General features: G+C 42.0%; 1 long non-coding RNA gene across 5 annotated transcripts; it reads left to right on the top strand.

Annotated features, from left to right (window-relative positions):
* The first annotated feature begins 1,121 nt into the window (after positions 1 to 1,121).
* LOC120540147 lies at positions 1,122 to 26,135 on the top strand. Of its 5 annotated transcripts, XR_005635761.1 has the most exons (6): positions 2,093 to 3,527; positions 19,018 to 19,215; positions 24,632 to 24,659; positions 24,775 to 24,954; positions 25,041 to 25,484; positions 25,654 to 26,135. It is a non-coding gene; the product is annotated as an uncharacterized LOC120540147 (long non-coding RNA). The 5 variants fall into 5 exon arrangements; XR_005635760.1 differs by lacking the exon at positions 2,093 to 3,527 and having other exon boundaries at positions 18,657 to 19,215; XR_005635759.1 differs by lacking the exons at positions 2,093 to 3,527; positions 19,018 to 19,215 and adding an exon at positions 1,122 to 1,852 and having other exon boundaries at positions 24,632 to 24,954.

The raw sequence follows: 26,135 nt of genomic DNA, 5'->3' as shown, positions 1-26,135 counted from the left end.
TGTTTTCTCACTGAAGCTCATTCTGACATCCAGTCTTAGAAATTCATTTTCTAAAGTTGTGGTTGTAATTAATTCTATTGGACTGATTTGTCTGTCATTCTGTGTTTTCACAATTGTCCCTCTTTTGTTCTCTCGTTGCTAGGACAAACAATTTGTCGTTAAGGGGTTGTCCTCTGAGGCTGTGAACTTTAATAACGACCCAGCGGGATAGAAGGCCATCTGAGCTGATTTGGTTCTTTACTTGCATCATTTCTCTGCTGTTTTGACTTTTGCCTCCCATTTTGCCCTGGCCATACGTTTGTTCTCATCTTCTGGTTTGGAGCTAAATCTCCTGCCCCAGTTCCACACCTTGGGTTCTGCTGCTGCGCTGATGTTCCTGTCACAACACGGAGCTCAAAAATCGAGCTGACAAAATGAGCGACCGCATTCACGGATGCCCAGACATGTCCACACTGATGGAGGACTGCAAGATGTGTTGAGACATTAAAGTGGTGTTTCTAGGGTTTAGCCACTCCTTCTGCCTATAATGGGAGGGGCTAAGCAAATGAAAGTGACAGTTCGATGGAGGCTCCTCCCCCACACACTCAGCAGCCTGCCTTTGTGACGACTTCCGCTGTCGAGCTCTCCTGGTGCTTTGTGTGTTTTGGCCTCCTGGCTGTTCTTTTTGGATTTTTTACCTTTGTCTTCTGTTTTTGGTTCCTTTTGTTCTTTTTCTTCTCTCTTGTATCACCTGCTACCTGCTTACGTTGACAACTCTTTAGAATAAACGATGGCAGAAACATCCTGGTGGGTCACATGGAACTGAAATAGAGAGAGAGAGAGAGAGTGAGGGAGAGACTTTCAGAAGGGGCGGGGCCAGGAAGACAAGCTCTGTCAGTAGGGGCGGAGCCATCCTGAGAAGGGTGTGTGTGTAAGAGAGAGAGACTTTCAGAAGGGGCGGGGCCAGGAAGAAAAGTGTGTGTGTGTGTGTGTGTGTGTGTGTGAGAGAGAGAGACTTTCAGAAGGGCGGGGCCAGGAAGAGAACTTGTGTCAGAAGGGGCGGGGCCATCCTGAGAAGGGTGTGTGAGAGAGAGGCTTTCAGAAGGGGCGGGGCCAGGAAGAGAACTGTGTGTGTGAGGGAGAAAGAGAGAGAGAGACTTTCAGAAGGGGCGGGGCCAGGAAGAGAACTTGTGTCAGAAGGGGCAGGGCCATCCTGAGAAAGGTGTGTGCTAGAGAGAGAGAGGCTTTCAGAAGGGGCGGGGCCGGGAAGTGAACCTTTGTCAGTAGGGGCGGGGCCATCGTGAGAAGGGTGTATGAGTGTGAAAACGAGAGAGAGAGAGAGAGAGAGAGAGATGATGAAGCCTTACAGAGCACAACGTCTGAGTGATGCCCGTCTGCTCAGTTCCATTGGCCTGAGCACATAGCTGCCACCAAGGAAGATTCTGGCTTGGCTCAGCTGACAGACTTGGAAAACGTCAATGATGGTGTTGTCAATGGTCACAAGTGAGTGATGTGAGGTGGAGCTGGTGATGTTAACTTTCAGAGAGCAGAGAAATGACCAGTAGAACTGCACGGATGGAGCTGTAGAAGATGAGAACATCAGCAGCATGATGGACGGGGGCTGAGGATGGAGGTGGCGTTCAGTAAGCATCATGGGAGGAAGTGTGTGAGAGAGAGAGACATGGCGTTGGACAATCTGTAAGGTAACCATCAGCAGTGACGATGAATCACGACATAATACAGAAAATTAAGATCTATGGACATATTGGCATATGGGACAACCATCAAAGGACCAAATGAATTGACATCTCAACATCAGCATCAGAAACTCAACACTGAAAGCAGAAACACACGTGACAGACGCTCTGATACGGTAAGCACTACCGGCCTGGGACAAGAGGGGGCGCTGTCGCTCACATGCTTGTCTTGCCGATTACAGCTGCGAAGGACCACAGCCAAAAGATGCCTGGCCTCGCACCCCACAGACCTCACATGCAGTGGCGTAGCGTAGTGGGGGCGGCACTTTTAGGCGGCACAAGGAAAGAATTACTGTATATTTTAGTCTTTTAAATTGAAATACCTAAATAAGGGGCGGCTGACACCCACGCTGCGCCACTGCTCACATGCTGTGCCCTTTTTAGGCTCAGGGCTATACAGTATATACCAGGCCCTGATGGAGTTTGGGGGTCCTTCATTTGACCCTCGAGTGAGACACAGAGAGAGTGAGAATCCTCTCTCGCCATTCAAAGCAGTCACGCGCCGATTTCTTTACTTTTTTTTTTATTGTTGCCGTTTCTTTGTGACTCTTAACCAGGGTTACCAGGCTGGTACCCCAAATCCAGAACCTTTGTTGGACCGCTCTGTTTACAGTATTCCCAAATTGCCCATCTTTATTCAGCGTTCAAAGTGCTAAATCGACGGGATGAAGACTCAGAAACAGCAAGGCGCCCAAAGACACGCACAACAATTCAACCGATGAGCCTCTTTAAAGGACTCAGCCCTCGAGCCCCAAATGACAAGTCCACGCTGTGTGCACCTGGGCACAGGTATGAAGAGGACCCTGAAAGGGGTGAGAGGTGCCAGGCACAAAGGAAAGGTCACAGGCTCCATTCAGTAAGAAATGGCACTGGAAAGTTCTGAATAAGACGACGATGACGATGACGACCAAGTGGAACTCGCTGTAAACGTTTTAACAATACGCCAAATGACCGAATGACCCAATTTAATTTGGTTGACGAGGGCAGTGCCCCACCTACCCTTTAATCAGAGGGCACACACCCTAGCATTCCTGCCCCCACCACATCTGAAGGCTGGCACTGAGGGGCTGCCCTGTGCCCTCTCCTGTATCTATGGGCACACTGGGGGTGTCATGAAAACTGTTTCATTGGCAGGGCAGTCCACGGGTTACACCTCAAATGTCAAAGCCCCTGGTCATTTTGTGCCCCCCTGTCAGGGCAGCAGTGCTCTCTCTATAAGAAGCTCTTGTAATGTCACAGCTGCTCCAGGAAGGGCGCTGTATGATTTGGCTCACACTGCCAGGCCTCGGCCTCGGGCACTCTCTCACACATGCTCGTCACACACGCTCGTCACTCGCCATCTTCTCAGCTCTTCCTGTCTGTCTGTCTGTCTGGTGACGTTCTACACACACCCGAGTGTGCGAATCGCAGACCTCAAACCACAACTGAAGGGACAGATGCCAGGCGCCCTCCTAGACAGACTTTCCTGGCCCGTTCCATTTTTGTTTTTTGGTTTTTTTTTGCGTTTGTTTTTAATTTCCTTGACAGGATGTCCCACCCACTAAAGTGAAGCCTATCATTGATAGGCTATGTGACAACGAGGCTGCCTCGGCTGATTGGCCAAACACCTGCCATCTTCAGTTCAAAAATTGCCGGGACTGGCATTAACTGCTAAGTGGGGCACTAGGCGGGTATTCTCACCAGCCATTTTATTCACCAGGATGGATTAACTTTAGACTCTTGAGGTGGCACCAGAGTGGGACCCTGCAGGCACAGACATGACAACAGAAAGCGGACGCTCCGGCTGGAGCTGTGAGTATCTTGGTGACTCATTTTGTTTTTTTAATTCTCGTTTAAATTACACGGATGACTCAAGTCTCAGATGGCAAGCATGACACACAATGTTCTGCTGTTAAAGTGACACGGAGTCCTTTAGGTGGCCTCGTCTGTCAGATCAGAGTCATTTTGGGCAGGCAGGATGACGCTGGGGGTCTCCACCCTCTTACTGTACACCTCCTCAGTTTCTGGACCTTCCTTTGTCACTTAAAGCTGCTGCTCGTGGGCCCCAGGTAGGAGTGGTGGGTTGGCAGGGTCCTCATTGTCACATGTTCAGATTACAGGGAAGCTGTCACATGTAGAGGGGGCGGGCAGCTGGGCAGTGCGAGTGCCCAGAAGTGAACTCTGGGAAAATCTGAAGATCTGAAGGTGACCCTAATGCTGGCCCTGCACAAGGACCCCACAAGTCCTAATGTGCCCAAGCTGGCATTTGTGTCTCACCACCTTGATGGAAATTCAGGCCAGTAGCTACCTGAGCTCATAATCTGCAGGCATAAAATTCAGACAAGGCACCCAGTGGGAATCGTGAGGTGACACCTCATTGGTGGGTACCGGCCAGTTGTTTACAACCGGGTGGGCAACGGGCAGGGTGCACTAAACTCGATGGCACAACCTAAAGTGAGAGAGGCTGTCATTGACATCCTACATAACAGGAAGGCAGACACCATGGGGCGCGTCGAGCTGCATGCTGGGCACGGGCCTCCGAACAGACGAGAAACTGAGTCGACATCTTGATTGAATTGGGGGCTCTCTGATTGAACTCGTCCTCATAAAGCGCAACCTGCCACCTTCTAATTAATGATATTAAAAACAAAAAAGAAATTGCCAGTCTGTCACAGGGCACACCCTGGTGCACATACCCTGGGGTGGTGACAGAAAAACTGGATAATCACATGGAAAGGGAGCTGAGGTGACAGAGAATGTGACACAAAGTCATTCATTGTGCCAACCCTTGCATTCCAAAAGCAGAACAGCACTGAGAGGATACCAGGAGCCAACCTGTGTGCCCACAGACGTGGGCACCAACCTCTGGCAGTTCATAACTGAGATGGAAGGATGAGGAGGAAGACAAGACCTCTGTGCAAAAGTTAATTAAAAAATGAAAGAATTGACTGCAAACGCCACAATGCAGTAAACGCGTCTCCTTAAAGGAGTTGTGCCCAGAAAACCAGGGGGGCAAATAAAACCCAACAGAAATCCTTCACAACTGGACCGAGTCCCCCCTGCATAGCCCACCGTATCCTGCTTTGCCACCTCCCCCTCCACACGATGCTCCTGACCCCCGTCCCCCCCTTTCTGTGACGACTCTGCGTTGTCCTCTGAGACCTGGGGGCTCTGGGACTTTAGGACAGTCCACCTTGAGGGCGGCGCCCTTTGACGAGACCCTTTGTTTCTCTCTTTTGTTCTTTGTGACGTGCCAACTTGGACATCTGGCTGTGTGACGTAATGTTTAGGGGGCACTCGTCTTTCAGTCCTGTAACTGGATGTACCCTAAATGATTTCTTTCCAGTAGGAGTGAATGAAATGTTGTTAATAACAAAGACCCCGAGGTAAACTGGGCTGTCCCGTCTGGTTATCATTATAAGTCATAACTCATTATATCTCTCTATTATAAAAAAAATCTTGGGAGGGAGACAAGGGGGGCAATCTGACGTCCCGCGAGACACTTTAACGTCCCGCGAGTCAAGGCAGTGAGACAACATTTAAAACAAGTCCACGGCCGTCTAACCTGGCAGTTGTTGGATTGCTTCTGGCAGACGCGCTTCATGTGCTCCCAGCTCTTAAAACAGCCACACGCAGAACACGCAGCTCGCCGGCGGCAGAAAGCCAGCAGATGATCCGACTGCATCTCCTAAGTGTGCGTTCAGGCCGCCCCCCACAACGCGAGCACTTTGGGGTCACCTTAGCTGTGTCACCATAGCCAACAACCGAATCCAAAGAGCCGCGTCAGCAGGCAGGCGCAGGTGAATTCGACTTCTGGCTCCACTTTTCATTACAGCGTTAGGAGCCAATTGGCCTCTCAGTGATCTAAAAGCCTTGTCCGTAAAACTCAATTGTGCTCGGCAGCACTCGGGGGGCTCCTCTGGGACGGAGTGGGCGCTCCACGCTCTCCATTTCAGTTTCTCATCTCGTCATTTTACTTCGCCTTGGCTTTTGCTGTCAGCCATTTTAGTTCTTCTTAAAAGTGCACTGCTATATCCTAAAATATAATATAAAAATCAAAATAGACCCTTAAGATGCAAACAACGGAATTCGTTATCGTCAGTTTCAATGTACCAGTGGGGTCGGTTTGCCCCGCTGGGGGTGTTCATTGCGACGGTGGCGGCGGCTGTCATTGTGCTGACATTTAAATAACGAAATCGAACAAAACGCAATGACGTCACTGAAACAATGAATTAGAATCAAACTCGATGGATGAACATAATAAATGAAGACACGTATTTCTATCTAATTGAACGAATTACTTCTAATTTAAAACTGATGTGCACACCTCGCGTTCTCAACTCCTGTCATTACGACGAGAGTTTAGTGAAAAATACGTAAATAATAAATCTACTTAATGAAATGTTTTATTCTCTATTTCTACTTCACTGAATTCCGTTTCTCTAATCAAAACTCAACTCGTGCATTAGAAAAAAATCACCTAATCGTCACGTAATCAGCTTCTTCTTCTTTTTCTTTGTCGGCCCCCACCTGCATTGTAATTCTCTCCACCTCACAAAAATATCAAAAAGGGTCCGAGGGCGGAGTCCGGTGGTCGAAAAGTGAAATCAAACAAACAAACAAACAAACAAATGATTTTTAAAGATTGTGACAGCATTCACGTGATTTAAGAGCAGCTGTTGTTCATTCAACGTGAATGTTCTCTTTCAAGCAACTTATTAAGATTAGTCATTTAGTGTTGCAGCTTGAAATGTTTGGTTTATTAAGTCCTGGCGGAGGGAATAAACGTACAAATCCTATTTCATTTAACTTACTATTTAGGTTGTTCGTGTGTTGTGTTTGAGGGCCGTTTGTATTTTCTATGTCGAACTTTCCAGTTTGATGGCTTTCAACTGCCAAAAAAGAAAAACAACGTAAAAAATTAAAAAACAAGTGGACTACACCCAATCACTCAAAATGATTTGCCTCAACTTAAAAATTGCAGGATCAATAAGCTAGAAAGAATGATTTTGGTTCAGGTTGAAAGTATTAAGTGTGAATCATCACATTTGTTTTCAGTGCACACACAATAAGCCGTTTAATGAACTCCATTCAGTCTCGGACTGCGGCTCCACACGATGACTTCCAGGAGTTTTTAATTCCATTTTTCCTTTTGAAGTTGATGCGTTTACTCAGAAAACAGGACGTACTTACAACGACTTAACTGGATGTCTTTGTGTAGAGTTAAAGAATCGGAATCATTTCAGTTACGTGTGATTATTAATTAAACGCTGTTGTTCTTTTTTTATTTTTAGTTGAGGTGACTCTTTTATTTTTTTTTAAGTCAATTTCACTAAACTGCGGAGTGAGAAGAGCGGAGTCGAGTGGACGAAGAGACGCAACGCACCGAACACGCGAGGCGCTCCTCTCATCTCCGCACACGTTTATTATAAAAGGACATTTAATTTATAGTATAAAATAGAAAATGTTTTTAATGTAGAGTAGAGGTTATATTTTGTTTGCATTGTTTCGTGTAATTTTAACATCATATTTGAATCAAATTAGAAGGCGCTTTTCAGATGTAGCGTGGACGACGTGTACCAAAAAGTCCCATAAATCGGCACTCGTGGGCCCACAAAACAAGCAGCATTTGGAAGAAAATCAATTTAGTGAAGGACCTGAACGTGGACACCCTCGGGGTGAGTTATTGGCAAAATAGTACTTGACGTAAAATATTTATGCAATTATGGGATGGTCATTTGCATAAAATTGGGTTATTTTAAGATAAACCTGCTAAATGAAACTGTGTGTATATAAGGAAAATGGCGATACCTCCTTTAGGGATCAGAAAAGGGTTCGTCTTGAGTGAGATGAGTGATGCCAACAGGCCGTGACACGCATGGCGCTCTGCTGAATAACATAAAACAGTGGATCTCAACCTGTGGGGCAGAACCCCTAGGGGGACACGAAGTAACAAAAAGGGGGGCCCGGAGATGTGAAAAAAGAAAACCAGAATTAAAAATATGAAAAAAACATCCGTTGAAACCAAAACAAATGAACTTAAATTACATTCTGATAGTAGAACAATAAATACAGAGTTAGATAAACGTCGGTTAAAGTTAAGTAGGTATAATAAAATATACATCTACATCTATAAATAATATTTGGGAGGCGCGATTAAAACTGTTCTGAAAACTCGGGTCGCAAATACTTAAAGGTTGAGAAACGCTGACATAAATAATCGGTAAAGGAGTCAGTGTGACAGCCAGCAAAGTGAAAATAATAAGATAACTAGAAGAGATCAAGTGAGGGCGGCAACGTAATTATTAGAATGTATACGTAAAGTGAGCAGAGCCAGTAGTTCATCTTGGTACTGACATGTCTTTATGAAAGGGTTTAAGACAAAAATCAAGCCAATGGAAACGTCACTAGCGGACAGTTCAGCTGAACCCGTGAAGCAAAGGCAGGCTTGAAAAGAAGAACATGCGAGGAATAAATAAGAACTCCCTGCCATATTTGTTATATATTGTCTTGGGTCGTTCTAAGTCTAGTCAATGTCTTCTATCTATCTATCTATCTATCTATCTATCTATCTATCTATCTATTATATAGTGCCTTTCATCTATCTATCTATCTATCTATCTATCTGTTATATAGTGCCTTTCACATTTATCTATCTATCTATTATATAGTGCCTTTCACTCTATCTATCTATTATATAGTGCCCTTCATATCATCTATCTGCCTTTCACTCTATCTATCTATTATATAGCGCCTATCTATCTATTATCTATCTATCTATCTATCTATCTATCTATCTATCTGTTATATAGTGCCTTTCACTCTATCTATCACATTTATCTATCTATCTATTTATTATATAGTGCCTTTCACATTTATCTATCTATTTATTATATAGTGCCTTTCACTCTATCTCTCTCTCTCTCTCTCAGTATTGTAATAATTAATCTCTAATAACATTTGTTCTTATTGAATGTATTCTACATTTTCTTTTTCCCCCAAATGTTTTCTTGTCTCGTCTTTTTCATTTTACAGTTTTATTTTGCAGTGTTTAAGACCGCAGCGTAGATTCCTGGTTTTCTATTTGAAACAACTGCTCTGTAAAAATGAAACATTGGATTAACATTAAAAAGTGCTTCGATTTTTCACACTTAATTTTTTTGAGTTTGGTTAATTAAAGTTTTTCTTATCAGTTGAACTTAATTTTATAATTTAAACCAATATATTTTCTTTAAACTCATCCAAACCAAATCTTAATTTAATTCAATTAATATTTTTATGAATATTTATACATTGTTTTTTTTTATGGTATATCCAAAAAATCATTTAGATTAATTTTATTCTATCAACATTTATTCATAATAAACATTTTTGAAAATGGCAACCTTTTTCAGTGTAAATATAACAAAATAAAATATTTTCTGCCAGCCACGCTGATTTTACGTAAGATTAAACTAAGTGTTGCATTTTAAAAGAATGAACTTAAAGCCACTGACGTTCGGTCACATATTAACTTCAACAGACTTTAAACAAAGGTGTCTAAAACAGTGAGAGTCCGTTTTTAGCACAAGTGCCGTCTTACACAAAGCGAACAAACCCGAGTGCTGCCTCAACGTTATCATCCACAGAGGATGAAATAAAAATGGAATCGGACCAACGTAACCAAACAGAAAACTTCAGTCTAGAATGCCATCTTGTTTTTTTTTTTGTAATCTGCGTATTAAGAAGTTTTGCTGCATTGCAAACATCACCGTTGAAATGTTCTAAAATGAAGAATCAGTATTTTTAGTAAACCAACACCAAATTATACAGCAGACATCTTGAAATACAGAAGAGACGGGAAAACAAGAACGGACTAAACAGCCTGACGCCTTCCAGCTTCATGGGTTCAGCAGCCCAACGCTCAGACATCTTGTTTTCGTCGCGCTCCAAGACGATCTTCTGCGTCACCTCAACAGGTTTGCTTCGTCCCTTTGGATATTCAAATTGCAGGGCATACGTACGACCAAATAGTAGGACACGAGCAGATGTAATGGAGGTTAACCTGTTGAGCCGTCACATGCCATCTGTAACTATCCCAATGTCCACTGGCGCGTGGAGTGTCCTCGTCCTCGTGGATCACAAATATTTCCTTCTGCTTTCCAGCTGTGACATGGCCTGAGGAGGACAGACACATTGTTAGCCGTTTTGAAAACCCAAAATGAGTTCTGTCTAAAGACGCAGCAAAGACAGATAAGATCTCAGCCATTCTCCTCAGATTAACCCACAACTGTTCTCCGGCATCTGAAGATTTTTGTGCAAATGTAGCTGAGAAACGGCCAATTTCACAAATTCAGATATTTCCTTAGTTAATCTTTCTTTTGTAAATAAATACAAATGTTGTATTCTTACCAAACACTCTTTGATGAAGGCTCCAGGCTCTTCTCCAAGAAAGATGACGAGGGATTTGAAGAGCAACTCTCTGTGCATGTTAATGTGCAGCACAAGACACCACTAACATGGAGACCGGCCCTTAAAAGTAGCAGCGTAACTTTAGAAAGATGAGACATTCGATTCACAAAGAGAGGAAGGACGGCGCAGCATGGCCTGTGTGTCATGACCACTCACTCGACTGTCACTTGGCTTTTATTCAGAGTATAGAATTGAATTAGGTTTTATATTTCAAACTCCTGGACGCCAAATTAAGTTCAAAGGCTGCAAAGACGTCCTGTTGAGCACAGATTAGCGAGTTTAAAGCCCACCTCGATTAGACGAAGTGTTTAAGACTTTGTACACAGCCCAGGTATTGTTATCAGCCTCGGCCCTGTGACATCACAGCATTACGTACATGTGAAGATAATCGTCTCTACCGGAGTTAAAGCCTTCAATATGTCGCCGGTCTTCATGCCTCTCCTCTCCTCCTCTCAGCCTGGCAGCGTGTTGGTCCAACTGGGCCAGGAACTCAGCACAGACATGGGGGCAAACAGCTTTAAAAGTTGAACAATAGACACATATTTAATCAAAGACACTTTCCCACAATATGCGCAGAACATGAGCTGATGTCTCCCTCCCGCCTACTTGCAATGTGGATTGGTTTCCTGATTAATGTGAGAGAAGAGCCAAGCAAACTGACCCCCTTTATTGGCTAATTAAAAGATTACAATATGCAGGCGAGATGTAAGTGAGATATTATCACAAGCGCACACTCTAAAATGGTCCGCACTCATTTAATGTTCAACTCGAGGCCTTGGCAAAGACAACAGGACCTCCACTCACCAATACGGCTGGCTTCACACTCAATGGCACTCCAGACATCTGCTAAAAACACAAAGATTACTAACTTGAGTGATTAATACTTACTACACAGTACTAATAGATCATTCAATGGCATGGCAGAAATCGTATACCCGACGTAACTCACAATCTACACTAATGACCAACAGGCTCACTCACTTACTGCACACAACGCTCTACTTTATGTAATTATATCAGTTGATACGTTGAGTTCAGAAAGCAGGTTACATATCTTCACTGCTTAGACTACTAGTTTACTAACTTCACATTAATCAAGCCATAAATCATCAGAATTGTGCCAAATGCTTTGCTGCCTCTTCCCTCAACATGACATACCTTTTAAAATCTTCACCAACATCTAAGTAACACATTACAGTCCTAGTGAGCCACCTCCTCATTACAACAATCACAGAGCACAGCTACACTTGTGATCACAGCGATGTGTCACCTGCTTCAGTCTAATTCTCTTATGGAAGAAGCTCTTTCAGGTGTGGTTTAGCCCTAACACTGCGCCACCACACCGCCTCCCGTTACTCTCCAGTTACCTGCCTGATGGATTCAAAAAGCCTCCGCTGCTCGGCTTCACATTAACAACAGGGCTCGTTTAAAGAATAATAACTTGCGTCATCCGTCGGTTCTTATCACTTACTACTCTAAAGTCAGAAATAGCGACACAGTAAACAACAGGACTGTAATGAACATAAAGACATACAAAGAAATCAAGAAAAAATACAACATTTTTACGCGCTACGTTTACAAACAGCGTACTTAAAATATACACACTTTACCTCGTTCAGGTCGATATAAAACCGATTCGTTTTGGGAAAATAAATACTTTGGCATATTTTGTTTCTAATTTGTTGCTGGTGAAAAATTACGAGGCATACTTTGAAAAAATATGACCACATGTTGTAGGCGCAAACGTAGCGTTATGAGTTAAAGGTGCTACTATTTAATATCAGTTAAAATGTAGACACGTATATACTGTAATTTAACATAAAATGCTGTTATAATTTGATGACTTTATATTACCACGTTACCTGAAAAGTATACAATCAAACTGGACTTAACTGAAAAAGGTTCAAGAAAATGGCGACTAACGCCACATGAAAACTCGACCGCTCTCTTTCTCCTCAGCGCGTGCCTCTTGCGCATGTGCACAAAGCAATCCACGTAAATTTCTCTTTAGATGGGACAAGTTCAAATACTTAATTTGCTCTATACTAAAAATTTAAGTTGCAATACTAAAGAATAAAGAATTCAGCGCTTCGGTCAGTTGTAATGCTGTGTTTTAAGCGCTCAACAAATAAATATGGTATGGTATGGTAATAAACATTATGTCAGCTCAGTAAAAAAAAGAAGTCAAGCCAACAGCACCACCGAAACACTTTTTACTGTGCGGGCATTAAACACGATTGGTGGGTGTGTGGCGTTTTGTTTTGCGCCTGCAGCTCCCGGAGTTTGGTAAGAGATTACATTTCATATCAGTTTGATTTTTGAAAGTCTCAGTTTATTCAGTCGTTTGCGGCTCAGCACAGTAAGTTTTGTCCACAGCGCACTGATGAACTGACTAAGATGTCACATAACGTGCGGGCAGATTGTGGTATTTATTACAAGTCGCCTTTTGTTAATCTCCTTGTAATCAACACTTGGTGAATAGGTGATTTTTTTTTCCCTCCGTGCCAAACGCCATTTTCTTGTTTCAGGATAATCAAAGTTGGCAGAATTTCCAACTCCCTCGATCGAACAGTTCATTATCCGAAATGTATTCAGAAGGGTCGTGCAGTTCTTCTCATACGTTTAAAAACTCTTTATCGAAAATACCTGTGTATTGTGTGTAAGAGTTGTGTGTATTCTCAGTTTCAATATAAAATAAAAATGAAAGTATAGTTCTCAGTAAAAAAAAAAAACTTTTAAAAAACACGCTTATATTAAGTTAAAAAAGTCCTAAAAAGTAAAAAATAAGTCTCTCATACATCACTCGTAAACTAGAAGGTGGGCGCTTTGCTAAGATTTTAAGAAGTGTGTTTCCAATGTTGATTGATGAAAAGAGCCCACGCTTTTATTTTACGAGTGATGTATGAGAGCTGCGGTGGGCTGGCGCCCTGCCCGGGGTTTGTTCCTGCCTTGCGCTCTATGTTGTCTGGGATTGACTCCAGCAGACCCCCGTGACCCTGTGTTAGGATATAGCGGGTTGGATATTGGATGGATGGATGAGAGACTTGTTTTTTTACTTTTTGGTACACTTTTTAACTTAATATCAGGGTGATCTTTAAAAAGTAAAATTATATATATAGTCTGGGGTTTGTTTTGGTATAATTTTGTAATTCATATTTTATCTGGGTAGCACTGCTGCCTCGCAGTTAGGAGACCCGTCTGGGTCCGCGTCCTGGGTCCTCCCTGTGTGGAGTTTGCATGTTCTCCCCGTGTCTGCGTGGGTTTCCTTCAACAGTCCAAAGACAAGCAGGTTAGGTAGATTGGCGGTTCTAAATTGTCCCGAGTGTGTGCTTGGTGTGAGTGTGTGTGTGTGTGTGTGTGTGTGTCCTGCGGTGGGCTGGCACCGTGCCCGGGGTTTGTTTCCTGCCTTGCGCCCTGTGTTGGCTGGGATTGGCTGCAGCAGACCCCCGTGACCCTGTAGTTGGGACATAGCGGGTTGGATAATGGATGGATGGCTATTTTAACACTTCCTTTAATATCTGTATCGTTACTAGCGCCATCTATTGGTGAAATCTTGAACTATTCTTCATATGAAAATTTCATTTCTTAATTAACATGGATTAATCGATCAATTAGTGAAACTGATTATTGATTCATGTATTGTCATCAGAAGTGAGCAAATGTGCAAACTTTCAAGTCATTTGGACGATAGGAAGAGGGTTAAATATCGATTACAAGATTTGTACCAGACAACAAACAGGTGAAGTTCAAATAAACAAATAAATAAATAAATAATAATAAAAGAAAAGCTCAGTCACTTTCTCACTTTCGGAACCGCGAAGTTAGGACGCATCATCATCGCAAGGTGACATTGACTTCAAAAAGACCGCATGGCGTGTCGTGTCGCGTTATTGACGGCTGCTTTCCATTTTCCTGAGTCACAGTCACCGACTGACAGCACATGCAGTAGAAATGCAGTTATTTGTAGGAGGCATTCATTCTTCTCTATCTGCGTGTTTAAGATTTGCGGCTGGCTGCTCGTACTGACAGACAATACGAGCTTATAAAGCAGATCTCAGTGATGGAATGATGGCATTATGGTAAAGATAAATTAAATCATTTTGAAATCTAAAATGGTTTTTGTTATTTCTTTACTGTTTTTACACAAACCAATGACAGCCACACTTCTTACAGTAAACCGTCTGTGTGTTTTAATTGATGCCAGCACAGTTTAAATCGCAGCACTTTAGTGTCCGTCTGAAGTGACGTGTAGTGCCTTTGAATGACGGACGTGGCGCTCTTTGTATTTGGCGATGTCGCCGTCTCCTCAAAGGCCTTCATCGCAGCGTGTCGTGACGGTGACTCTCAGCCGCCAGCGTTTATGTCCACAGATCGGCCGAGTTCGTTCAAAACCGTAAATGCACGCGAGAATCACGAATCTCAAGATGTCACTCGACACTAAAAAAAAAAAAATCAGATGAAAATAACAAATTTATATTTATATGTATATCGGTTCCACATAATAAAACAGTTTTTGTCAAAAATAATGCCATTTTGCTTCTATATCCAGACAACATGATATGTTTATATAAAATGAATTAAAGTTTACATTCTGTGTTAAATGAATTATCTTATGTTAAATGAACAGGACTCATGTCAATAAGCGTCATATTTGAATAATCGTTTGATGAACTTTTTAAAACGCACCTCACCGAGTTAATCTTTTAGGTTGTCAGTTATACTTTTATAGTTAATGTTTAAAGTTATTAATAAGAAACAAACAGGTTTGATTGTACCAAAACTAGTTTTATTTGATAAAAACAATACAAACCAACAAAATGACAAAAGATTAATATTCAAAAGTGGAAATGACCAAGAGTTGTACAAGAACACGGCTGCTTTGGCTGGGCCAGAATGTACAACTAAATATGAGCACAAAATGCACCTGAGTGTTATATTATATTATTAAATACCTTCATTTATATTTATGTAACTGAGAATAAATGTGAAATATTAGTCAAATATAAAGTGCAATAATTGCTGCTTATCATCTTTCATTTTTTTTTTTTATTTTTAAACGAGCAAATTCTCCAACTGCATTGCATTGAATTGAGTGTGTAATTTTATTGATTTGTCGATATTTAAAATATTCATCTGGTTTAGTAATGTTATGCTAATACTGATGAACTGCAATGAATATTGTAATGGCAAGATGATTTCATTTAGTTAATAAGGAAATCCTAAAGAATGAAACGGGATTGGTTATATTTAGTGTAATTATTCCAAACTCTTTACATTTTATTGAACAAACTCAAGTAAAATCATTTCGCTTAAACCAATCACTGCATGTTAATTGAACATATTTAGTTAATATAGTAATTTTACACTTTCTAATTATGTGACGCATTTCCATCCAATTCTATCACGTCACTCCAACTAAATAAAATTCATTAAGATTCTTCCACTCAGAAGAATAACTCAAAGTAACAATTTATTGTATTTATAGTTCTCATTTAATTTGAAAAATTAAAATGCTGCAATAATGCTATTAGCTGCTCGTTGGCTATTTTCTTTCCTTCTTGGTTTATATCAACAATATAAATAAATAAGTAAAATTAAAAAGCTATATAAAAATAAAATAATAAAAATGATAAAGAAAACCCCACAAGATTTATAGGGGGCTGAAGCGCCGCGCAATGGCAGACTCGGACTCAGCAGTTCTCTGCAGACGAGTTTCTTACCCATCTGTCGATGAGCAATTTGTGATAAATGTGTGACAATTCCTAAATATTTATATAACAGATATTTTTTTTTCTTTTTTTGTTACATAAGTCACTTCTTATTTCGCACTTCATAACAGAACTTTCCTTGTGGTTTGTTTCAGAATAACATCTGTAATTATTTTATTACGTGTAAGTGGCGCAGAAACAGACAGAGGCTCTCTCTTTGGACTGAAGTTGCATTCACTGCTTCAACGATCAACCTATGAAAGATCTCAATAGATGTTTGTTTGTTTGTTTTTCAATATTTACGTTTATTTACACAAAGTACAATCACATCAATTCTTAAAAGCATTTTAATCTTTCAGGATGATAAGCAGGCCAGTAAAGTAAAGATGCTGATTTCTTCTGAGGAGAACAAAACCAATTCAAAAATTCCATTCAATGGTCAGAGGCCAAAAGCTGCACAATAAAAGCAAAAAAAAAAAAAAATCTGCCTCTCTAATTTGTGTTTATCCTTTTGTAATTTGGAAAAATCAGAATACAAAACAAGAAAGCATCTCTTCATTGTGTGTACGATGATCACTGATTTCTGCCCATCCACGTTCAGTTGGAGCGTCTCACTGAGTTCACGTGTGGACTTTAAATCACGAGGGCGGCTCAGGCTGAGTGCACAGAGCAGGCCAGACGCCACGACAAAGCGGACATGATGTCCATTGGCTCTCGGAGAACTTTGACACGTCCTCGGTGTCACCCGCACCTTCTCTTCTTATTACACACCCGGCGCGTCTCCACGGCTGCTCGTTCCGTCTCCCCCTCAGCATCGCCATTCGGAGAACACCGAAGCCCCGGCAGAAATGAGGTTAGCAGTAATCAGACGTATGAATTATGATACCCTTTACTTCAATAGCCAATATGTCTACTGGTTTTCATTTTAAACAAACTTTAAATGGACTCTGGAACATAAATACGAATTCTGGTATTTGACAAGTTTGTAGCTGTGTGTGTGTGTGTGTGTTTGGGTCAATCCCGTTATTAGAAATGAGCTCTGTTGAGTGTTTATATGCCCACACTGGTCATCATGCACTCGGTGTCACGTCGATGCCATTGAATTGATGCTTTGTGCTTTGTAATCTTTGTGCTCTGATCTTTAACCGTCACTATCTGTAGAATTGCGCCTGAAAAACCTACCAAAAAAAATTAAAAAAGCCTCAAGTTTTAAAGCTGCTCTAAGAAATGTACAATCTGCTAAATTTCCATTAATTAACCTGCCACGTCTTTGACTACAGAAGCAGACAGACAGACAGACAGACAGACAGACAGACAGACAGGAAATACCAACTGACTTGGGCTGTAAACCTGCAGACTCCGCTTTAATGTTCAATTAATTTTTTTCTCCTATTTTACACTTGATAATTTCTTTATTGTTGTATGGCTTACCCAGCACTCCCTCCCTCCCTGCAGCCGTTCTGATATCTTCACTAAGACGGACACGGAGCTCCTCTTAAATCAACGTGTCACCCTGTAGGCCAGTCTGTAGTCTCGATCTGTGGGACGGACCCCCTAGGGGGACACGAAGTAACAAAAAGGGGGGCGCGAAGATGTGAAAAAAAGAAAACAAGAATCAAAAATACGAAAAAAAATCTGTTGAAACCAAAACAAATGAACTTAAACTACATTCTGATGCTAGAACAATAAATCTAGAGTTAGATCAATGTCGGTTAAAGTTAAGTAGGTATAATAAAATACGCATCTATGTTTAAAAAAAATGTTAGGGGGCGCAATTAAAACTGTTCTGAAAACTCGGGTCGCAAATACTTAAAGGTTGAGAGAGGCTGCTGTAGGGAAATAAAACAAGTTGAGCAGCAGTAAGATACAATGCAGGAGTTGACTAATAAAACAAAGGAATTCTCAGGTTACAAGGACAATGCACACCAAGTTTGTCAGCAGACGTCACAGCTGAGAAACTCGTCACCCTCACACACACACACACACACACACACACACTGAAGTGTCAGGAGTCCTCGTCCGTCACCAGGACCCCTCATCGCTTTACACGTATAAGAAGTTGAGAATTCACACACCTGCTAAGGAAAAACTGCAATTTATGAGCAATGAAGACAACGGAGACACCTCGAATTACAGGAGCTGCTGTTCACTGAACACTCAGCAATCGATTTCCTTATACAGGGTGACACAGAAAAACGGGAACTTTTGAAAAATCCAACAAAAATAAATGTATTGACAGCAATTGAACCGCTACAACGTCTTTTAAGAGACAGTAATCCAAATTCGGTGCTGCGGTTTCCTCCCACAGTCCAAAGACATGCAGGTTAGGTGGATTGGCGATTCTAAATTGGCCCCAGTGTGTGCTTGGTGTGTGGGTGTGTGTGTTTGTGTGTGTTCTGCGGTGGGTTGGCACCCGATTGGTTCCTGCCTTGTGCCCTGTGTTGGCTGGGATTGGCTCCAGCAGACCCCCGTGACCCTGTGTTCGGATTCAGCGGGTTGGAAAATGGATGGATGGATAAACCAAATTCTCAATGTCTGAAAATGACGTCCTGTAGGTGGCGTCCTCCTGTACGTTTGTATTCTTCAAAGCTGCTGTTGAGGTTCCCCATTCATGGCTGCAGCATCTCAGCTGGCATACCACGAATTTCGTCCTGAATTCTTTGTTTCAGTTCATTCGGTGTCCTTGGCCGAGTCGTGTAGACCCGACTCTTAAGGTGGCCCCACAAGAAAAAATCACAAACGGACAAATCCGGTGATCTTGAGGGCCAGGGAATGTCACCGAATCTTGAGATGACACGGTTACCGAGCAAGTCTCGCACAGCTGCCATTGATTGCCTTGCAGTTGATTACTAAATGACGGGACTGTTTCCAGCTCAAGGTCCCTGGTCATGGCTGCCACTACGCATTTCAAAAGTTCCCGTTTTTCTGTGTCACCCTGGTAAAAGAGAATTATAAACCCATTCAAAAGTCCTCTTTACAAGGCAACTGACGCCTTTACAGCCACAAAGACTTTAGTACGTGGACTCTGCTGATATGTTAATTGATAACAACAAAACATGTGGAGATGCTTGGTGACATTTGATTGCACATAAGCAACGAAAGGGCCACAATCCAGAGATGACTTTCAGGACTTTGTCTTCCAGAAAAGAAAAGAGAAGAAACAGGCGATGTTTGAAAAGGGATCGTAGCGTCGAGCGCCTTTGCTGCCCCTGCCACGATGGTCCTGATCTCCCTTCATCAGCTTATCAGAGCCACAAACTCCGACTGCAGTCGTGTTGCTGGGGATTCTGGTCAACTCAGCGTTAATCTGGAAATACAAAGCACGGAGCAATCAGAATGAGGTCTGTCAAATCTGGCAAAATTACAAACGCTTTACAAAATAAGATCTTGTGGGCATAGGAGTCCTAACAAAAGCAGTCGCGAGCAAGTCCAAAGAATTGTGCGCGTGTTATATTGTGCACAAAAAGTATCGAAATAGAAAAACTTCAAAAAGTGTGAAATTATTTAAATATTAATTCCAATATGTCTGTGTATAAAAATGGATTATGTGTATACCTAAAAACTGTACACCATTTATGTAGAATATATAGATTCTTTGCTATTATTGTGCATTGGTCAGATATTCTCTTAGTATACGAGTGCGGACGGATTGCAGTGCTTAATGCAATAAAAAGAAAAATGTCTGCTTTTAAATGTATGACAGGTCATCAGCAGAAAAGCAGTCGTGCTTGACAGCAGCCGCGGTGTAAAATGCCTGCCGTTCTTTTGAATCACGAAGCGACTGCATTTCGTGTGGGTGTGAAGTGACTTCGTCTTACTGCCCGCGGTGATTCCCGTTTGTATCCAAGCTACTCGCGTTTATTTCAAAATGTCGCTTGCGAGGAGCTTCATGGCGTCCTGCAGCTTCACGTCAGGCCACAGTGAAGGAAGTTCCTCTGCTGAGTCAGTCCGAGGGTTTGATTCGCTTTGCTCGACATGTCAAGAATCAGGAACTCGTTTCGTGTGCGTTTAGGGGATGCGGTTTTGTGAGAAATGTTTTAGGAACTGTAAGAGTCAATCTTTGAAAGTTCATGTCTGATGTTACAGTCACAGGTGTTGTATGTACCGCGTTAGCCGTTATGAATGTAGTGAGAAGTCAAGCAATGACGCCTTTTATTGGCTTTCGAGGCAAACCATGTTGTCATCTTTAGGTGTCACTTGGCTTGACATGTCACTGTGTTCAGTTCATACACCGTACGTGTTTGATACTTTCTAAGGGATGTCCGGTTTTTTATAGTTAATTCGAATGTGTTGTGGCCTTTCAGCCCTCTGAGTTAACACGAGAGAGAACTTCATGTGTAGAAGAGCCGAGCCGAGCCGAGCCGAGCCAGCGGTGACCGTTAGGTGTGTCAGCAGATAGGAGATGGCGTGCAGTTTGCTGCCTCAACCACACCGTAAACATGTCAGTACAATTAACAGGAAAAATACTGTGAATGGTGAAAGTAGAACACCTTTACTGAAAAAGGAAAGTTACCCTATGATCTCCTATCTTAAACTCTCCATTATTTGTAATATGACAGGTAAGTTCTGTCAAATCGGTACCGCCGTTTACTGACACATTACAGTTCATTTTACCGTGTAAATAGAAACAACTGTAAAATGTAGAGCGCTGTTTCACTAACACCGAAGTCAAGGTGGAAATGAAATATTGTATAAATATACTTTAATATCAGACAGTACATTTCTAACTCATTATTGCTTTTGTGTGCTCAAAGCAAGTGACAAGAAAAGAAAATAAAATACAAATGTACGAGGAACGTTCAAATTTCCGCACTTTTTTTTTTTTTTAAAACTCTGCTTATTAAGAATTTCAAAATCAAATGACGTCACCTTTCTAATGTGCCCTTCGTCTGCGATGCGATGTGCCCAGCGTCGATTTTAATGCCCCCTCGCCACTCCACCCTCCCGCCTTCACCGTTTACAGCGAACAAGTGCGGAGATTTTCTGAACGTCCGTCGTTTTAATTAAAAACACATTTAGGTGTACATAATCTAAATATGCTAATCTGCACTAATACTTAAATAGACAGTAAGTGTAGTGAGACCCTAAAATATATAAAAATGTGCGATGAGTGCATTACTTACTCCTGCGTGCTCTCAGTCCAAGTTCAGCTTTGACGGACTTTCATATTAAACTCCTTTTCAAGACAATGCACTGCGCTGACAAATGTTTGGTGATGATTCACACTTAATATTTTCAATCTGAACCGATTATCATTCTTTTTAGTTTATTGATCCCACAATTGTTAAGTTGAGGCAAACATTTCGAGTGATTGGGTGTAATTCACTTGTTTTATACTGAAGTTCATCTATTTTTGAAGTTGCTTTTCGTTAAAACGCCAGCACGCTGGGAAGTTCGAGAGGAAGAAGATACAAACGGCCATCAAACACAACACACGAACAACCTAAGATATTAGGTAACTGAAATGGGATTTTTATGTTGATTTCCTCCACCATAAGTTACTTTGGTACAAACACATTTTATTTTTTTTACTTTAATTGAGATCTGAAACCAAATATTTCAAGCTACAACACTAAATGACTAATCTTAAGTTGCTTGAAAGAGAAATTTACGTTGAATGAACATCAGTGTTATACTTTTTTGCATTAATTCCAAGTGTATTTCAATTAATGTACTGAGTGCTCTACAAACACTTCAGCTGACATGGAGTGCGTTATTTAACAGACTGTTAGGATTACTTAACACGAGCTTTAAAAGCTTCAAATGGAAGCTCAGTCTTTGTGGCTGCTGCTGCATTCGTTACTTCATTGTGAGCTTTCAATGCTTTCAATGCAAACTCAGTTCATCAAGAGTAAGAAGCTGACTTTTAGTCACACTTCCAAAACGTGTTTATTGCTCCCATAGCAGTTTTAGTGCACTGCGTTTAAATGAGTGATTCAAATGACTGTAAATGTTGTATTGCTCCAAATAAACCAACTTCTTTCTTCTAAAGAATCAGCACAGAAAAGTGTTTTCAAGCAGCTGCGTTTACTTTTACAACAAGGAATTTCGATGAAGTCACAGAACTTAACGTGCGCCTTTCCCGAGCAGCTCTAACTGCATGCGCTGCTCTCATCATTGAATATCAGACAGGACGGTCTTGAAATGTCCGCCTCTTTAAATTTCAAAAGCACACACGCACTCCGAGGCTCGTCTGTTCAGCTCTCAAACGGCAAGTGCAGGACTCTGCGTCTTGACTGGAAGTTCATCATTTTAAAGAAAGCAGCCGGCCGTCTGTGTGCTCGGCAGTTGTTGGGCCGTCACGATCTTTACTTTTCAGTCTCTTCTTGTGTTTTTTTCCTTTTACAGCACAACTTTGATATTCCTTTTCACTCGACCTTATAAGACGTAATCCTTGATTTTCTTGATTTTCTCTGTCGCTTGTTGCAGCCATCTTTGGCTCTTGATTGGGTCAAAGCGCATTTTCTGTCGCCCAGGTCAGTAGGCGCTGCACAGCCATTAGTGGACTCCATCACCTCAGACCCAGAAGGCACGTTTAGCTGGGCACCCTGCAGGGCCGTCTGCCAGTCTTCTTTACCAACACGCAGTGCGTTCTGAAGACCACCAGGCTACGAATTCTGCTTAATCTTCCATCCTGTGATTCTGCTGTGGCGTTGAGCCCTCTTTTAGATTTCTGCTCGAATGATGGAGGACGCCTTTTAGAATGAAACGGTGATAAGAGACACAGTCTGACTGTCACAGCCAGCTGAGATTGGCATGGGCACATTGTGTAAAGGGGCAATTCACTTGTGTCGGAAGTCTCCTTTTGAGCGAACGCCGTGCTTATCCGGTGAAATCGGCAACTGAAATGAAATTCCAATGAATGACATCCAGTGTTGTTTGAAAATCCTTTTAGGTTCAACTGTCACTGCAGATCTGCATATAAGCCTGCGTAGATTGGTGGGGTGGCTCAGTATTGTTGGCTCGAATATGAAACAGCTGTACAGTGTATGCCCGAGTACAGACAGCTGCGCTGAATTAAATGTCTTAGCGCTTCTTTTAACCTTCTTGAACTTGTTTGAAAAAGCACCAATATATCTGTGTGCTGATGGCATACACTGTAAGTATAAGACACATAAGTACAGTGTGCCCACGTTATGTGCTCGGGCATCTTTATGGCGTACACTGCATAGGCTTACATCTTAACTATTATGGTAATATTTCAATGATTTCAAATAAAAAAATCAAATTGTTTAAATCCATTTCGAGGGTGAAATGTGTGCAGTTAAGCTAAAAAGGGTCTGGCAGGCAGCTAACTAATAATGCATTGTGTAAGAGTGGAGAGCCTCCTCAAGCCACCACTTGGCAGTGCCATGCAGTTCTCTTTACAGGATGTCACCCTAATTACTTCATCCATGGCATCCAGGGCACCCTCCATGTGTTTGAACTTATCGGTGTCTTCTGCTGTTGCTCTGCCCAAATCCATTAGCCTGCAGCTCTTTACTGATTCTGTGCGCTGAAAAAGTGTAACCGCCATTCAAGTTCAGATAGTGAGGGTCACGATTCACACTTCAGATTTTCAATCTGAACCAATAGAATTGTTTTTATCTTATTGAACCCACGTATGTTGAAGCAAATCATTTCGAGTGATTGGGCGTAATTCACTTGTTTTATACTGAAGTCAATCTATTTTATAAGCTGTTACAATTTAAAATGGTTTATTGGTCATAACCTGTTTTTGTGCTATTAGAAATATTATGAACACAACACATTCTAAAGCTGTACTCTTTACATTTATTTAAAAACCTAACACAAATACACAAGCATGTTGTAGTGTAAATCTTAAATATACAACAACAAATGACTGAACGATTCTACAGCTTTCTTTAAAATATGTTTTATTACGAGTTCTTATACTTAAAATGAACAGTTGAGAAACGGGGTTACTTCCCAGAAATCCATCAATTATCCAACCCGCTACATCCTAACTACAGGGTCACGGGGGTCTGCTGGAGCCAGTCCCAGCCAACACAGGGCACAAGGCAGGAAACAAACCCCGGGCAGGGCGCCAGCCCACCGCAGGGCACACACCAGGGACAATTTAGAAACGCCAATGCTACCAGAAGTCCTGCGCTATAAACGTCTGCTGCTGAAAATGACCAGACCTGGACAGCCACGTCCTCTCGTCACTCGGGAAAGTCTTCCTCTTTGTTGGCATGGAAAGCCAGCACGCTGGAAAGTTCAACCTGAAGAAGACACAAAGGGCCCTCAAAACACAACACACGAACAACCTAACATATTAGGTAACTGAAATGGGATTTTTACGTTGATTTCCTCCACCAGAAGTTACTTTGGTACAAACACATTTGATTTTTTTTTTTACTTTGATTGAGATCTGAAACCAAATATTTCAAGCTGCAACACTAAAGGACTGACCTTACGTTGCCTGAAAGAGAAAATGTACGTTGAATGAACAGCATCCATGTCAGACGTTTTTCAGTGAGTTGACTTGCTAGGATCTCAGAAAACCACCAAATTCGCCTGAGAGTTAAAATCATTAATTGAGATTCCGTCATCAGCCTGCACGTGGAGGCCTCTATCGATGGGCGGCCATTGCTTACTGCCGTTGTTGTAGTTACTCAAAGTTCCCAGAGCATCAATCAAGGACAAAGGCGAGACTTCTTCCCAGATCCAGTTAGTAAGGAGCCTTTCTTCATCCACACTTGTAGTAGTCTGGAGTGACACGTTTGAGTGATTCTTGTTTTTTCTTGATCTTAGATTCCAGTCAATCCGTGACGCCATTCAGGTACATGTGAAAGTCATTTGTCCTTTAAATTATTCCGATTTTTTAGAGCTTTTTGTGTAATATGCTGTACGTTTAGAGCTTATAACAAAGCACCGGTGTGATGTGACCGTTTCAGAATTGTTTCGAATTGTGTTCTAAAAGTGAAGATCAGCGAGGAGTTCTTGAGAATCACGGCAGTCCATCTGGTGGCAAAGTCGATGACTTCCCTGGATAAACTCACACCGAGGCTGAGGAGCATTTCCATTAACAAGGGAGGCGCCGTAGAAGAAGAAGAAGTCCAGATGGTGCCAGGCGGGTATATAAGGACGTTCTTAGAGAGCTCTAAAATGTTAAATGACGCGGTTTGGTTTCTTTTTCACAAAGCCTCTGTGTTTTAAACAGGACGATACTCTGCACAAGTGAGGAGAGCTTATTGTTCTCCGCTGTCTGATGGAGCACCCTAGTGAAACTGTGGAGGATCTGCTGAAAGGTGTGAGATAAGGAGATCAGGCCTCATTTTATTTCCTCTTCTGTTTGCGGAGATGAAGCCGTTTCTTAATATTGCATTGACTGAGTGGAGCTGAAAAAATAAAAAGCTCTAATCTACACGATGACAGCTCTAAGGAACTAATCCGCCATCACGTTAGTAACGCTCCAGTCTTTCACTCAGTACTTTGTTATTCTCTGCTTTCTCAGTGTTTGTCTCAAAAATAACGTCAACGTAACAGAAAACTTTGACAACCCAAGAAATGGCCGAGTCAAATCTCAAGTGGGTTTCACAGAGGAGCCATTGATGTCATTTGTTGGGCGCTGGAGGTCATCCGTCTGGATTGTTCCTAATTTGAGGTTTGTTCACAAGCACTTGGTGTCGTTCACAATCCACTTCTGTTCAATTGTATTGCATTACAATTTGCTTTGCTTTGCCTTGAAACCTGAGATTTAAATTCTTCTCAGCCAGCTCTATCTGCCAGTCCAAGTGTTGTTGATCTTAATGACGGCGTTTTGTCTTCTTCAGGAGCGGAGAGTCTGCCCGGAGTCGGCGCCCTGCATGTGAGTGTTTGTGGTGAAGCATGAAGGAGAGCCTGAGGCTCAACCAGGAGACGTTGGTGGGATTCTTGAGGGAACTGAAGCTGGAAATAATCTGAGTGTCCTGTCACCGGGCGTCACCTTCACTGAATCGACGTCACCCTAAAGGGCCCAGAGATACTTCATTTGAACTGGGCGGTCTCCCTCTTGGCCCAGACGGTCTTCTTCAGGTTCATGTGCTGCTGATGTTAAAGCTTTATTATTTACATCAACTTTATTAACTGCAATATTAGAAGTGCGTATTGTTTGTATGTTCAGTATGAGCCAAAAAAAGGCATCGTTTGCTGGAATGTTGTTAAGATTATTAAGGTTACAACTTCACAGTGAAGCTTACTTTGTAAAACAACAACAACAACAACATTTATTTCTATAGCACATTTTCATACAAACAGTAGCTCAAAGTGCTTTACA

Source organism: Polypterus senegalus, chromosome 12, assembly GCF_016835505.1.
Source record: "Polypterus senegalus isolate Bchr_013 chromosome 12, ASM1683550v1, whole genome shotgun sequence".
Classification (NCBI taxonomy): Eukaryota; Metazoa; Chordata; class Cladistia; order Polypteriformes; family Polypteridae; genus Polypterus; species Polypterus senegalus.
This window is presented reverse-complemented; position numbering and strand designations above follow the sequence as displayed.